This window comes from Macrotis lagotis, chromosome 1 (assembly GCF_037893015.1).
Source record: "Macrotis lagotis isolate mMagLag1 chromosome 1, bilby.v1.9.chrom.fasta, whole genome shotgun sequence".
Lineage (NCBI taxonomy): Eukaryota > Metazoa > Chordata > Mammalia > Peramelemorphia > Peramelidae > Macrotis > Macrotis lagotis.
The window spans coordinates 159483542-159498748 of record NC_133658.1 but is presented as its reverse complement, the minus strand read 5'-3'; the positions used below and the strand labels follow the sequence as shown (position 1 = coordinate 159498748).

General features: G+C 38.4%; 1 long non-coding RNA gene across 38 annotated transcripts in view; it reads left to right on the top strand.

Annotated features, from left to right (window-relative positions):
* LOC141504332 (uncharacterized) overlaps window positions 1–15207 on the top strand; it is a 1263877-nt gene that overhangs the window by 455478 nt on the left and 793192 nt on the right. For 4 of the 38 annotated variants that reach the window (XR_012473300.1, XR_012473294.1, XR_012473305.1 and 1 more), the window contains one exon: window positions 7812–7875. The exons of the other annotated variants lie outside the window; for them this stretch is intronic. This is a non-coding gene — a long non-coding RNA (uncharacterized LOC141504332). The remainder of the gene's footprint in view (window positions 1–7811; window positions 7876–15207) is intronic. 38 annotated transcript variants of the gene reach the window in all.

Genomic DNA, 15207 nt, shown 5'->3' with positions numbered 1-15207 from the left:
GCTCTAATTCATAGTTCATGAGTGTAAAGGAAAGAAAAATCTTAGCTGTTTGCTTTGATATTTGAGAGGCAAAGTGGCAAAAAAGGCTAGATTGCTGACCTTGGAATCAGAAACACATAGTCTTAAATGCTCTCAGAGCTTCAGTTTCTTCATCTGGAAAATGGACTTAGAGGTACATCAGGTACTCAACTTTTATGGTTCAAAACAAATATATACATATACTCTGGGTTTTTGTGACCCTTCTTCCTGGTTTTCCTCCTACTTTTTTTCTTTTTGTAAAACATTGGGATTAAGTGACTTATCCAGAGACACACAGCTAAGTAATTAAGTGTTTGAGGTCAAATTTGAACTCAGGTCCTCCTGACTCCAGGACCAGTTGTCTATGCCACCTAGCTTCCCCTTCCTCCTACCTTCTAACTTTTCTTTTATTTTACTGAATCATCATCCAGATCTTATCCTTAACTGTGGGTGTTCCTCAAGGTAGAAGTCCCTCCTCTTCACTATCGACATTTTTGTTTTTAGTGGCCTATTGGCCTTAGTGTCAGGGAGATCTAGGCTCAAATCCTGCCTCTGACATACTAGAAGCATGACCTTGGTCCAGTCACCTCTCAGGGTGACTCAAATTAGCCTCTTAGGGCTCCAAGCAAATTCTTTGAGACTATAAATTGGTAAACAGGTCCTGATCTATGTAATAAAGGAAGTTTCTAGAGTCCCCTACACTGATAAAAATCACAGATTAGGGCAAAATATACAAGTGCATGTATATAGATAAATAGATAGATAGATGATAGATAGATAGATAGATAGATAGATAGATAGATAGATAGATAGATAGATAGATGATACTGACTTGTGGCCCCATAGCAACAGATTTTAGTATTGTTTTTCAGACTCTTGGTATATATGAAATGCAGTGAAGTATGGAATCTAAAGAACTGTCACATTACAGTTCTGTCCTCCATTGCATCCACCCCTGACACTAAGGAACCTGGGGGATGTGGGAGGAGACTTAGCAATGTACCAAGTTCCTCCCAGGCAGGAGGTGAGAAATATCTTTCTTGTCCTTATATAAACCCACTGAAGGCTTCCCTACATTATCTTATCAAGGTATACCTTCCAATCCTGGGTCAGAGAATTAGGTGATTCAGAATTAGCTGCTAATTGTGAAGAAACTAAATTATTGTTAATTTAATTTAATTATTAACTCTATTGTTAGTAGAAATCATCTTATTGTATTTCATCCTTTAAAAAAATATAGGTTGTTTTGATCCCAAAGAGGGAAATTCCCAGAATGAGAATAACACAGAGATTCTCCACTGCTTATTCTTCCCTGATCTCAACTGTGTACCAAAAGCATTCTAATAACTTTTCCTGTGGGGGTAGTGTAAGCTGGCAGCCTGTTGTTAAATAAAGGTTATTCATCACCACTCTGAATCGGGGTTTGTCCTTCACACAATTGGAAAGAAAACTAACGCATTTCCTAATGCTGATGCCTCTCCTTCCTCCCTACCAACCCCACCCCAATCTAGAAACAGGAGCACTTCCCCTAGTTGGTTTTTCCATTAATGTTTTTGAGACACTAACTTATGTGTAATGGGAGGTGCCTGCTAGCAAAAATATGGAGGGAAAGCCAATTTTATGACCTTTTTTGCCACCTGCACCACTTACTCTGAAGTTTCTGGTATCAAGGCTTTGTCAGGAAATCCCATTTGGAGCCAGCTCCAAGAAATGGCAGAACTTGACCTCAATCTGGACACACTTGACTCCTCAACAGTGATTGAGGAAATCATTGTGAAACAGGGCTTGGGGCAGGATGGAACCAGTTAGGAGGCCATTCCAGTACCTTTTTTCTTTGGTGGCCTTTAATGTTGTGCCAATTCTTCTCAAGACAAGTAAATGCTTTCTCTGCTGCCCTCCAAGCCTGCTTTTATGTTGGTTTCTCAGTTTGGATCTATCCTCTTCCTCTGCCTATGGCTTCTTTCTCTCTCTCTCTCTCTCTCTCTCTCTCTCTCTCTCTCTCTCTCTCTCTCTCTCTCCATTCTCACCCTAGTTTCCATTTCTCTTCATTTCCTCCCTTTCCCCTTTCCCTGTCCTCTTCCTTTCCCTTTAACCTGGGTCAGTGGCATCATGCTAACACATTAAGGAAGGTATCTTGGAAGCCTTCCACAAGACTGGTAATTAATTCATCCGGGAGCCTGTAGGTCCAGCTGGCGACTTAAGAGCCCTGGAAGTCAGGATAATGCTGGCATATTAATTGGGTGATGGGAAAGATTTCAGTCATAAATCAGGAAATATTTATTATCAAGTATGTAATTTAAATAAGTAACATATCTCACTCTACCTTTCAATGTGGATATGTAGATATCTGAGGCATAATTCTGGTCTGTTTGAAGATTTCTCCCTCTATCCCTATGTTGGGTAAGAATACCAGGTCTTCTCAGCACTACATAATAATTTTCTATGTTTATTTGTTTGTTTTTTAATTCAACAAACATGAAATGAGCACTTTCTTTTGCAAAATGCAAATGGCATAGTATGTCTATTCAGATTCTATTCAACTTGGTCATTTGGTTCCCTGAAAAGCCAAATATGGCATTAAATGAGGCTTAGCGTCTAGACCTTGAAAAGAAACTATTCTACTTATACCAAACTTGAGAAGCTGATTTCAGTTCTGAACACTAGAGTTTAAGCAGAAATATGTCACCTGGAGAGAATCTGGGGGAAAGACAGCCATTGATCACTAGTATTAAGATCCATGACATTTGAGAAATAATTTCATTTATCCTAGAGAAGAAAAGAATGAAGACAACAGCAATTGCCTTCCAAGTATTTGAAGGACTGTAATGTTAAAGGTGAGACTGTTTGGCTCCAAAAGATAGAACTAGAAGGAGCATGTGGCAAAGGGGTAGATTTCACCTTGATGGAAGGAAAATTGTTCATATTAGAACTTTCCAACAGTAGAACAGTATGCTGTATGAGGTAGGTAGGTACTGAGAGTTCTGCTTCAGTAGATTTCTTCTAGCAAAGTCTGGTTGAAGAGATCCTTTCCAACTTTGACACTGGGCTGTTTTTGCACAGAGTGTGCTTCAGTTCTTAACTTGTTTGTCCTTATCATTCAGACTTGAATGTTACTTTTATATTTGCAAAATCTGGAGGTGTTCCTTTTAGGCACTGTATAAGAGCAGTGGACTTGGAGCCAGGAAAACTCCAAATTCTATCTTAGACACTTAGCTGCTCAGGCAGCTTTTATGACCTCAGGCAAGACCTTAGCAAAATTCACTTAATAATAACCCCTACCTTCCAGGGTTGTTTTGAGGATCATATGACATAATAATTATAAAATGCTTAGCCCATAAAAAGCTTTAAGTAAAGCCCATAAAAAAGCCTTAAGTATCCTTCTCATCATCATTTATTAATCAGAGTTTCTAAAAAAATATTTTTCCTTGTTGTATCTTTCTTCCCCTATCCCCTAGCCCAGAATTCAGATGGAAAAATGGAGTTAGACTTTGGAACCCCAATATTCACTTGTGGAGTTATGAATGTAGAATTTTTTGCACACCCCCCCAAACCCACTATTTAGAAATTCAACTGATGTTAGCTTTTGTTTAGATAACTATTAGGGTGGATCAATGACAGAGCTGTTTCAAGTCACTATTTTATTTTCTTAGTAGTAAATGTCGAAATCTGTTTCTATGCAAGTCTCTTAAATGTTGCAGAAGCAAGTTTTCTGGATTGTACTTTTCTGTACTTTCTTAGACATTAGAAGAACTCCCAGGAGGACAGATTACAACTCTCTGTGACTTCCTGCTGTATGGAATTTTTGTCTGTGCCTTTACATAATCCTTTCTGGATCCACTACTAAAAGCACTTCCTCTGGTTTTGTCTTCCTCTGGTTTTGTCAGTTTTGCAAGGATGCCAGTGTTCTACATGGACAGTACTTATCTGGCCTTGTTGTGGTTCGGTTGTGTCTGACTCTTCATGATCCCATTTGGGGTTTTCTTGGCAAAGATTCTGGAGTGATTTGTCATTTCCTTCTGCAAATCGTTTTGCAGATGAGGAAATTGAGGCAAACAAGGTTAAGTGACTTGCTCAAGACCACATAAGCTAGTAATTGTCTGAGCCTGTATTTGAACTCATGACTTTCTGACTCCAGGTCTGGAGCTCTATCTACTTCACCATCTGGCTACCCTCAGTTGTCAGTCATTCTTCATATGTGACTATTCAACCTCCATTTCAGGTTATGCATATCTTTTGTGCTACATTTATGTTCAAAAATAGGTAGACATTGTAAGGAATATGGGGTGTTTGGGTTTCATAAGAAAGTGAAGGAAGCATAATTAGTTTACATTCAAAAGACTGGAGTCTACCTATATTGTTGTCTATGGGAAGGTATTGATCTGATCAAAAACTGAGATCAGACCAGGTCTTCCCCACCTAGTTCTAATTTAAGCTAGAGTCTTAGACCTTTTTCTTTGCTCATACTCAAGGAGGTAGCTGTTCTTTCTCATTAGTATAATGAGAAGGGCAGGAAAAATGGATAGGACCAATGTATCAATTAGATTGTGAGCCCTGTCAATGACTGGCAAGAAGGAGCAGGATCAAAGCCTTTCTACTGCATAAGAGATCTAACATTTCTGGGATTCCTCGCCCTCTCCTACCTTGAGACAGGTGTGTCTTTTTATTAATATGTCTTAATAAAAACCCATTTTAATCACTCTGGACTAAGTATTCATGAGCCATTTATATTAGACATGATCCTATCTAGAAGGTTTTTTTTCCTTCTGATAGTATAGATGACAATTTCATGATCTAAGCAGAAGGGGAAGTTCTTGACTTTGACAAATTTCTTCAATGTCATCAATGTGCTAATTGCATCGAACCCTGGAACATTTAAAAGCCTCATCATTGAAATCCATGATTAATTCAAAGGTTTAATCATTCACATAGGAAAAACCAACTGGATGAATAATACATGTTGTCTTGATTGTGAGTGTAGTTAATTGGAATGTGTACTGAGCTAGTCCATATGTTTGTGTGTGGATGTTTATAAACATATGCATATACCTATTTACTTACACACACAAATATATCTTGGACAGGCACAGCAGATGGATGATGAGTAGAACTCATGATGGAAAAGTTAGAAGAAGGATAGACTGAATTGCATTTAGAAAACTGTGAATGCTTTCACAATTCTGAACTGCTAGATACCATGTAAGTTCATCTCTTCGATATCAATATTCTCCCAGTAATGCTATAAGCTCTCCAGCCAGGGAATAAAATTATATTAGAAGAATTAAAATTGTGGTGGATCTTTATAGATCAAATGGGGAGAGGGGGACACTGCATAGTGGATTGATTTAAGCATCCTGTCCAATGTCATAAATGATGATGTATGAGCAAGGACTCATCTTTTGTTCAGCAATTTGTCTGCGGTTATTGGGCAGTTTGGTGGTGTAGTAGATAGTGCTGGACCTGGAGTCAGGAAGACAGTCTTCCTGAGTTCAAATGTGACCTCACACACTAGCTATGTGTGGGAGAGTCACTTAACCCATTTTGCCTCAGTTTTCTCATCTGTAAAATTATCTGGGGAAGGAAATGACAAACTACTTCAGTATCTCTGTCAAGAAAATAGCAAATGAGGTCACAAAGAGTTGGATACAACAGAAAAACAACAAATGCAATTAATTAATATTGTCCACATTCTACCAAGATTGCAAGACTCAGGTGAAGTCCCTTCTTTGATAAGATTCTTTCTTTTCTCAGTTTTCCTAACTGTCCTTCTCTCCATTATCTATATCCTTTCCTTGGCCCTCAGGATCACCAAATAGAGCCACAAAAAAACTTCAGAAATAATCAAATTCAAGATTAGGAAACCAAAACTGAGGGAGGTCAAATGTGATTGGCTGCTCTGACTCTGGTCACTTAGTACCCCCATCCTCAGCTGCCTTTCAAATATCAAGCCTCCTAAAAAGGAAGACAAAACAAAAAACTATCCTGTTTTAGGATACATAACAGATTGTGTACATTCCCAGTGGGAATCCTTAAAATTATTCTTAAATCTATTCATTCCTGAAGGCTTGTGCAGGTCTTATTTTTTAAAATGAGAGTATTATTATCTAGCCTATGGGTTCTTAATGTTAGGATTGATTTCCAGGGGTCTATGAAATTACATGGGAATAATAAACCAAAACAATCATATCTTTATTTTCCCTATCCTTTAGTTTCTTTTATCATCCTATGCATTTGAAAGCATGATTCTAAGAAAGGTTCCATTGACTTGACCAGGCTGCCATTAGGGATTGGTGACACAATAAAAAGAATAAGAACTCCCTGATTTAATTTAAACTCCTCATTTTATGGAAGAGCAACTTGGAGCCTAGAAAAGAGAAATAGTCTTCCTAAGTTCTCACAACTAATAGGTGGTAGAACTGGGTAACCCAGGCTATCAGATCATAACTTTAGAGCTCAAAGGGATTTCAGTAAAATGGTCCAATGCTTTGCCTATGTAGTCATCGACTCTTATTGTAACCTCCTTAAAGTCAGCATTAACAAAATGGCCATCTGAAAAGATAAGTTAAGCAGTCCACTAAAATCTGAATAACTTTTCAGACTCAACATTTCCCTGCTTAAAAATATACTTTTTATAGATTTATTTTTTAAAAGAATAGGGCTTTTTTTTTGTATGTTGTATTGTATGTGTGTTTTTTGGGTCAGAGCAATGACAAGCTGTATGTTGTTTTATGCCTGGGCAGGAAACCATAATATTGCATAAAAAAGGAGAGGCTTCATGGATTTGAGCCCTGGCATTTCTCCACAGTGAAGTGGGCTTGAATCCAACTCATGTCAAAGTGCCAAACAAATGTCTTTCCATGCCCCCTCCCTCACACAGAGTCATAGTCCTCTTGTCTATTTTCAGTTTGGGGGAGGGGTACATAGAATGGAGAGAAGGTTCTGGGAACAATTCTGGTGCAAATTTATTTCCTGATCCAGTTGGCAGATCTCAGACCTAGACCCAAAGCCCCAAGAGGAGTGTGAGGTTAGTGATGCCAACATGTTCATTTGCTTTTGAGGGGCCAGGGACTGAGAAGGATGTGCAGAGTGACAAGATACCCCGGTACCCTCTTGATAATGATTAAAGGGAACTGACTGGTGTTGCTTTTCAAAACCATGGGTCTACTATTTGACTCATCTCTGGAATCTTCAGAAACCAATGAAACAATGAAATTCTTTCTCATTAGATGAAGAAGGTTGGAGTTGGTGAGTGATTGTGTAAATAAGGGAAGACAAGAGAGGTAACTTGTGGAGAATGGAGTAAGAGTTTTGTGGTCAAAGCTACCTTTTAGTTTGGGGGGAAGTTTGCAAAATAATAGTAATAACAATAATAACAATAATAATAATAATAATAATAATAATAATAATAATAACTCCTTTGACTTCAGGGAAGCTAGGTGGGGCAACAGATAGAGGACTGGCCCTGGAGTCAAGAAGACTCATCTTCCCTAGTTCAAATCTGGTCTCAGACATTCACTAGCTTTGTGACCCTGTTTGCCTCAGTTTCCTTAACTGGAAAAAGGGTCGGAGAAGAAAATGGCAAACCTTTCCAGGATCTTTGCCAAGAAAACCCCAGATGAAGGTCACAAAGAGTTAGACATGACTAAAAACAACTGAATAACACATCCTTTCACTTGCTTAAGTCCTTATAATTTCCAGGAGCCCTTTCACATGCATTAACTCATTTGATCCCTTTGAGGAGACTCTGAGGTTAATGATGTGATTGTTGATTTTATTTTTATTCTCATTGCCCACAGGAAGAAATTGCGGACTAAGGAAGTTAAGTGATTTGTGCTGAAGTAAATTCTGGGACAGTAGTTGGTAAGCATTGTTAGAGAAAGTTTCCTCACCCTAGAAAGTCCCTATAGTGATGAAATCACAAGTCCAGTTCACATACCTTGTAAATGGTAGAATTTCTTCAAAGTCTTCAAACTCCAAAGACTGTTGCTCCATCAACCATATTATAGTACCTACCCATATCACTTTCTTGTCCCTTATATAAATAATTTAATGGCTCATGCTAGCAAGCCAGTCTGGTTATACTTGACTTGCCATATCTGTTTTCAATCCTATAAACATTTATTAAGAGCCTATGATATGCTAGACCTTGTGTTAAGCACTGGGAATACAATTAATTTTCTTTTAAAGATAATCTCGCCCCATAAAGAGCTGATAATCTGAAAGGGTGAGATAACACACAAAAGGAGAACAGAAAAGGTGAGGATCATAAGAGTGTAAGCAGGATGGGAACATTTTGTTCTGTGGAATTGAAAGCAGGCAGAACAGCGGATGCAGAGTGGAGTGAGCCCCAAAGTCCAGAACCTGCCCTCTATAGAGGAAGGCATTGGGAAGTATTTGGTGTTCTGCTCTCCAGCCCTTCAAAAAAAGAGAGAGGAGACTAAGGCTGATGGTGTCAATCAAGGTTTGAGTTAACAGCTTGCTGGAGAGTTTAAGAGCTTAATCTGGGATTTGCATCTTGTTTCATGGAATTGAAACAAGGTAGAGGAGAAGATGCAAAGTTGAATTCATTTAGTTCAGACTCTATTTGGTTAACTTTGGGGTGATATTTTTCCTTCTAAGTTCAAGGAGGATAGTATGAATCAGGGTTGGTTTTTGTTATTGTTTTGTTTGTTTGCTTGGTATTTTGGGTTATTTCCTATATTCTAAGTATTTAGAATTGGAAGAGATCATCTTATCCTATCCTATCATTTCACAAGCGAACCCCCACCCCCACCAGAAGCGACTGCTACCTTTTTTAAAAACAAATTCAAGCAAGCACCTATGTTCCCATGATCATCAGATATATATTATTAGTCTCCAAACTCACTGAATGTCCAAAATACTTGCCTTCAAGGAATGATGCTATAATTGGATTTCCTATGGGACAATCCATCAGCCCAGAATCACCTCTTAATGCTCCAGGCATTATTCTAAGTCCTAGGGATGCAAATAGCCCTTCCCCTCAGGGAACTTATATTTTATTACAAAATGACAATGATGAGCAACTATGGGTCAGGGAGAGAGTCAGTAAGTTTGATACAAGAAGACTTTGAAAGAGTAAGTCTGGGCTTAAACTATGCTTAAAACACAGAGCTAATATCTGCTAACATAATTCCTATTACGTGTAGTCTTCCAATTTTTAGGGTAGCAGTTTACTTTAAGAACAACAAGGCAATTGAATTTTTCACTTCCTCTATAGCTCTCAAACCCACAAACTCACTAAATGTCAATAGAGTAATAATGATAATAATAATAATAATAATAATAATAATAATAATAATAATAATAACAGCTAGCATTTATCTTGTGATTTAAAGCTTCCAAAGCACTTTGCATATTTTTTTTTTCAGTAGACCCTCACAAAAATCCTGAGAGAGATAGGTGGTATTCTTAAGCTCATTTTTACAGATAAGGAAACTGAATCTGAGAGAAGTTAAATGACTTGCCCAGTCACACAGATATTAGGGGTCTAAAGAAGGACTTGAGCTCAAGGGTTGCCAACTCCAATTTTAACACTCTAGCCACTACTTCTTAAAAGACTTCAGCTATTCTATCAGGAGGGATTTGTTTGTACTTGGTTGGGGAATTCTTAGCATTAAATCGCTAATATATTTAAATAAATTTGTATTCAATCCTTAGGAGCAAATAGAAGGAAGGGCATGAACTACATTTTGTTAGACAAAACAAAGGAGAGGACTCAGGTACACCGTGGGGGGAAAAGGAGATTCTCTTCTTTCCTTCTCTGGTTATGAAATTAATGGGTATATAAAATCACACAATAATAAATAGGGGTGACTGTAAAAATCAGCTAATCTAGTCCTCTCATTGTGTATATGAGGAAAGTGAGACCCAGAGAGAGATAGCTTGACTTGTCCAAGTTCTCCCTGGTAGTAAATAGCGGAGATGCTACATCCAAGACTTTTAATTCCAAATAAGTGTTCTTGCCATTACATTTGGGTTAGTCCTTATTTCCCCTAGAGCCAGGAATCTGATATTAACTAATTCCAGTGAAAGAATTATGGAAAGATTGGAACCTGGATAGAGAGAAAAACATTATCTAGAATTCACTCTAATAATAGCTCTAGATGTCTTTTGCCTATACTGCCAAAGAAAGGGTAGGCTTCTTCTAAGACCCCTTCCAGTTCTAAATCCTCTGATCCTATGGTTTAATGGGGGAAGTTGTAACTGGAGAAAGCCAGGTAGACTGAGCTTCCCCCCGACCCCAATATCATTTCTATTCACTCCTTAAGCCACACAGAAATAACTGTACTTAGCACCTAATGAGCAAGAAGGATTAGCTTAAATAGAAAAATTCCCATAGGATTCATTTTATCCCCACCAGTGGTCATATCCCTAGTGAGTTGGACCCACCCTACCAGGCTACCCCTCTTCCCCAGCCTCAGGCAGAGGCTTCCCCAGCATGCTGTGGGGGTGGGGGTCGGGGTAGTGGAGAGGAAGAGGAGAGAAGGCCATTGTTCAAGGGAATCAAGATATCTCAGGATATCTCCCCACAAAGCACCCTGTATCTTGGAGTATTCCCCCTCTGCCTTCCCCCAAATGAATTTGGTTCAAAAGGTTGTTCAGAGGGCATATTTCTTGTTGCTTGATCTGATCACAAATTTAGTGAAGTATCCAAGCACTAAAATTGGCCTTTAAGTCTCTGTTGTATTGTCATTATTACTTATGTACTTAAATCCTAAATTAATAGCCCCAGAACAGGATCTAATCTTCTTCCTCCTCTTCCCCTCCCCCATTTTACAGAAGAGAAAACTGAGCAGTGAGCTAGACTTTCCCTCTAAGGAATGTTGCAACCTCCACAACCTTACAACATCCCTTCGGGGGAAATTGTTGAGTTCATTTCATCATAGCTCAGGTTCAAAACATTGGCTCCCACATTTTGCTACACGAAAATACAAATTATAGGCGTCAGATTAGGAAGTGATACTCCCTCCAACTTTTGCCCATTTTGTCTGTACACACTCAGAGTCGCCTATAAAGTGTTCATCCTGAGGAATCCTAGCTTTGCTATAAATGAAGGAATTTGGGTTTGCCTCCAACAAAATCATTCTTAGATTCCAGGCTATTGTTAAAACAGTGATGGGACAGAGTTGAGACTTAAACCCTGGAGAGAGAGAGAGGAGAGAGGCTGTTGGGTCATTTACTAGCTCTGTTCACTTGAGTGAGTCCTTTGATCTCTTTAAGTCTTCATTTTGGTCTAGATTTGGTCTAATAGTTCTTATACAACTTTATTGGGTTGATAAGATTATCAAATAAGAGGTAATGTCGTTAAAATACTTTCTAAAACAGTAGCATTCCATAATACCTATAGTGAGAAGAGTCATTTTACCCTTGGAATTGGAGTTAGAGACCTGGGTTCAAATCCCAACTCTGACCCTAATTACTTGTGTGACTGTGGGCAAGTCACTTCTGAGACAGATTCTTCATATCTAAAATGGTGATATTCCATTACCAGTTGGATAAGGGTGTGTGTGTGTGTGTGTGTGTGTGTGTGTGTGTGTGTGTGTGACAGAGACAGAGAGACAAAGAAGACTCAGAGGAAAAGGAAAGGGGGGAAGCATATGGAAATTTCAAAGCTAAGCATGAGATTTTATTTTGAGAGATAAGGCAGGGGACTAGATGTCAGTGAACTTCACTCCTCAATTCCCCATAACTGTGTGTCTTTGGCTGATTTCTTCTCCTGGTCTCAGACTCTTCATCTGGTTGTACCACCTCCCCCTCCAGATTATCACGAGGGAAGTGATTCATGAAGCTTCAAGCTCTGTGGAAATATGAGTTATTTTTAGCAGTAGTAGTAAAGCATGCTTTCTATGGGAAAATCAGTTCTGTATTCTAAACAAGGGATTTACAAATGATCTTTGGGAATGTTACATAGTCATGGGTTAAGAGCCACCTGCAAACCACACTTTGTTATTGCAATGACTCTAGGCTGTAAAAGAAAACAATACTAAAAAAGACAGAGTAGTGTCTGCATACTCCTCAGAGTAGAGTCCAGGGAGCTTATGATGAGGAACCCCTCCCTGGTCACCACAAGGAGGTAGACCACAGGTGTGGGATGAGACACTATGCCATCAGATGTGATCAGTGTGTAGGCATGTTTTGCTTAACTGTGCTCCTCTATTATAAGAAAGTGTGGGGGAGGGATGTGGTAATGGAAGAGATCACTGTGATTTTTTTAAAGCATCAATAAAATATTTTTAATTTTTCAAAATCAAAGAAGACTAGTCAATCAATTCTCTTCTTAGCACATTCTTATTATTTATGATGATTTAGGAATGACTTAGGATGGAAGTTCTAAATTCCCAGAAAAGTCATGAATAATAATTACTTAATTGAGCCTGCTAATTATTGCAAAATGATTCTGGGCTTTATCACTCAGAATAATTAGGAGCTGACAGCAGAGCTGTCTCCAAAGTCACTAACAGCAGGTTAGGGCTCTGCATTTTTCTAATTGGGTGTGGGTGCAGAGGCCACCAACCAAGCCTTCACTTCTATTCCTGATGACCCCAAAGCCACAAACTTCTTATGGGCAGGTGTGGTATCTTAGGATGGGAAGAGGGATTAAGAATCTTATATCAGCATCGGTTTTAGGGGACATTGAACTAGGAAAAAAAAGAATAGGAAGGGGTGGAAGGGTCCAAGGGGAAATGACTTTCTTCAAACTTTTAAAGAGTTTTTAAAACAGAAGAGATTGTGTTCATTATGTGGGTAGTTGTAGAAGTGGGTGAGAATTATAGAGAGGGACATTTTGGTTTAGTATCACAAAGAGATTTCTAAAACTTAAGAGCCATCTTAGATGAAAAGTTGAACTTGGAGCCAAGATTCAAAATCTATGTTAGGTGTTAACTATATGACCTTGGATAAGTCACTATTAACCTCTCTCAGCTTCACTTTTCCCATATATAAAATGGAGATAATAATAGCAATTTACCTCTCAGTGTGCTCTTGAGGATAAAAAAAAAAGATGATGTGTATCAAATGCTATGCAAATTGTAAAGCATTTATAAGTACTGTTCAAGCTGAGATGGAATAGGCCACCTCATGAAATTCACTCCCTATTACTGAAATCATTTAAGTCCAGGCTGGATGACTATTTTGAGATGAATAGTTCCTCCATAGTGTTGAGCACATAGTAAGTACTTGACTTGACCTGAATATGCACTTGTTCAGGATTACAAGGTTTCACAGTCCTTCCATGTGAAAGCAGAATATTTCTTTGAGGGAGAAGAAAATAAGAGGCTGGTCTTTTGGGAAGACAGTGTGGCTCAGTGGAGAAAATTCTGGAATCTTGATCCAAAGACTTGGATTCAATTTAGAGAAGGACAGATTCTTAGGAAGAAGAGGACCCTTAGAGTCCTTTCTGGTTCAACTGGTACCTGAATAACAAAGATCAACAACATATCCTACAATTCAGCAGCATACCTTATAATTCAGGTATGCTTTATGATTTTCAATGAGGGGGGATCAACTACCTCCAAAAGGAATCAGTTTTGTTGTCAAATGACTGAAAATTTTTCTTCACCTAAATGATCCTTGCTACTTCCAGTCATGGTTCCTAGTTTAATTCTTTCAAAGTCATCTAAACAAATTCATCTAATAGTTCTTCAAATGCTTGGAGATAGCAATCAACCCTCCTCCCCCCAACACATACACACACATACACACACCTTTAACCTCTACGTACCTCTGTTTCCTCATTTGAAAATGAAGAGATAATATTTCATGACCTGCTTCAAATAGTGGTTATAAAGAAAGCACTTTGCAACCTTAAAGGACTATAGAAATTTGAGTTGTTATTAAAATTCTGGATGCCCAGGATTAATCTTTGCTTGATGGGTTGAGGGAGTTGTTTAAAAATCACACATAGCCATTAGTGTGGACTCAAAATGTTCCCCCCAAACACACAGTCAGATTAGCCAACTCAAATCTCTATAAATTTGTTCTTTGTATATTGATGGACACATCTGAATGACTCCAGCAAGCGAGGGCTTAAATTGAAACAGAGAAATTTGTTTTTGAACCAAATCACTGTGGCCCAACTTGGTTTCTCTCTTTTCTTTCTGCTCCTGAACAACAAGCCAGTCTGATAAGCACCCTCTTTGGCAGATAGATAATGTAGGCAGAGAAATTTATGCTGAGTGGGATGAAATTGCTAATCCTCTCTGAGAGCTGAAACTTTGAAGAGGTTGTTAAGATCTTCATGAGTTGAATAACCTTTTGAGTCCCCCCTCGACCCCCCTCCTCCAACCACAAGCTAGTCTCTTGATGTAAACCATGTGTTCAGAATGAAAACAATAAAACTCACTTCTGGATCAAGTAAGAAAACCCAGCCTTGTGCACCTTCACTTAATGAAACAGATCCATGGCAGAGATTTACATTATGATTTTCATAGTCACAACTCAACGAAAGCTTTATCTATTCAGATAAATGAAGCCAAAGTTGAGGCTTGGAGGTGAAAGGTTCTCTCTTTGCCTCTTTTGCATGAGAGCAAGGTAGATGGAATTTCTAGTGCTTGACAATAATAAATCAAAGCAAGAGATGAGATGGACACATCAGTAAGGAAAACCTAGTTGTCCTTATGGAAGGGGACATAACATGTGCAGGTCCCTATATAACATGGGGCATCCAAGCATGAAGTGGAGTGTGCAAAATGTAGTAGTACTCTGAGAAGATTTGTAAGCAAGTGTCTAAGATCTGGGGGAACTTTATAGTTTGAATGTGGATGGATTGTTTATTTGTTTTAACATCTTATTTTCCCTGAGCTGAACATTCTTCTCTCTCTCTCTCTCTCTCTCTCTCTCTCTCTCTCTCTCTCTATATATATATATATATATATATATATATATATATATATATATATATACACATCTACACACCTTTTTAATATTTTATTTTCCACAATTACATAATTACATACTAAAACTTTTTTTAAAGTTCTGAGTTTCAAATTCTATCCCTTCCTCCCCCTCTCTGAAATTGTAAGGAATGCAATATAGCTTATACATGTTGAATATTCTTCTTGGCAGTGTAGGAATATCCATTGGAAAGTTCATTGGATTTGTAATCAGGCTACCTGGATCTGCTGAGTTACTTTTTAGTTCTGACCAAGTGTCCCTTTCCCTTAGCCTTTCTTA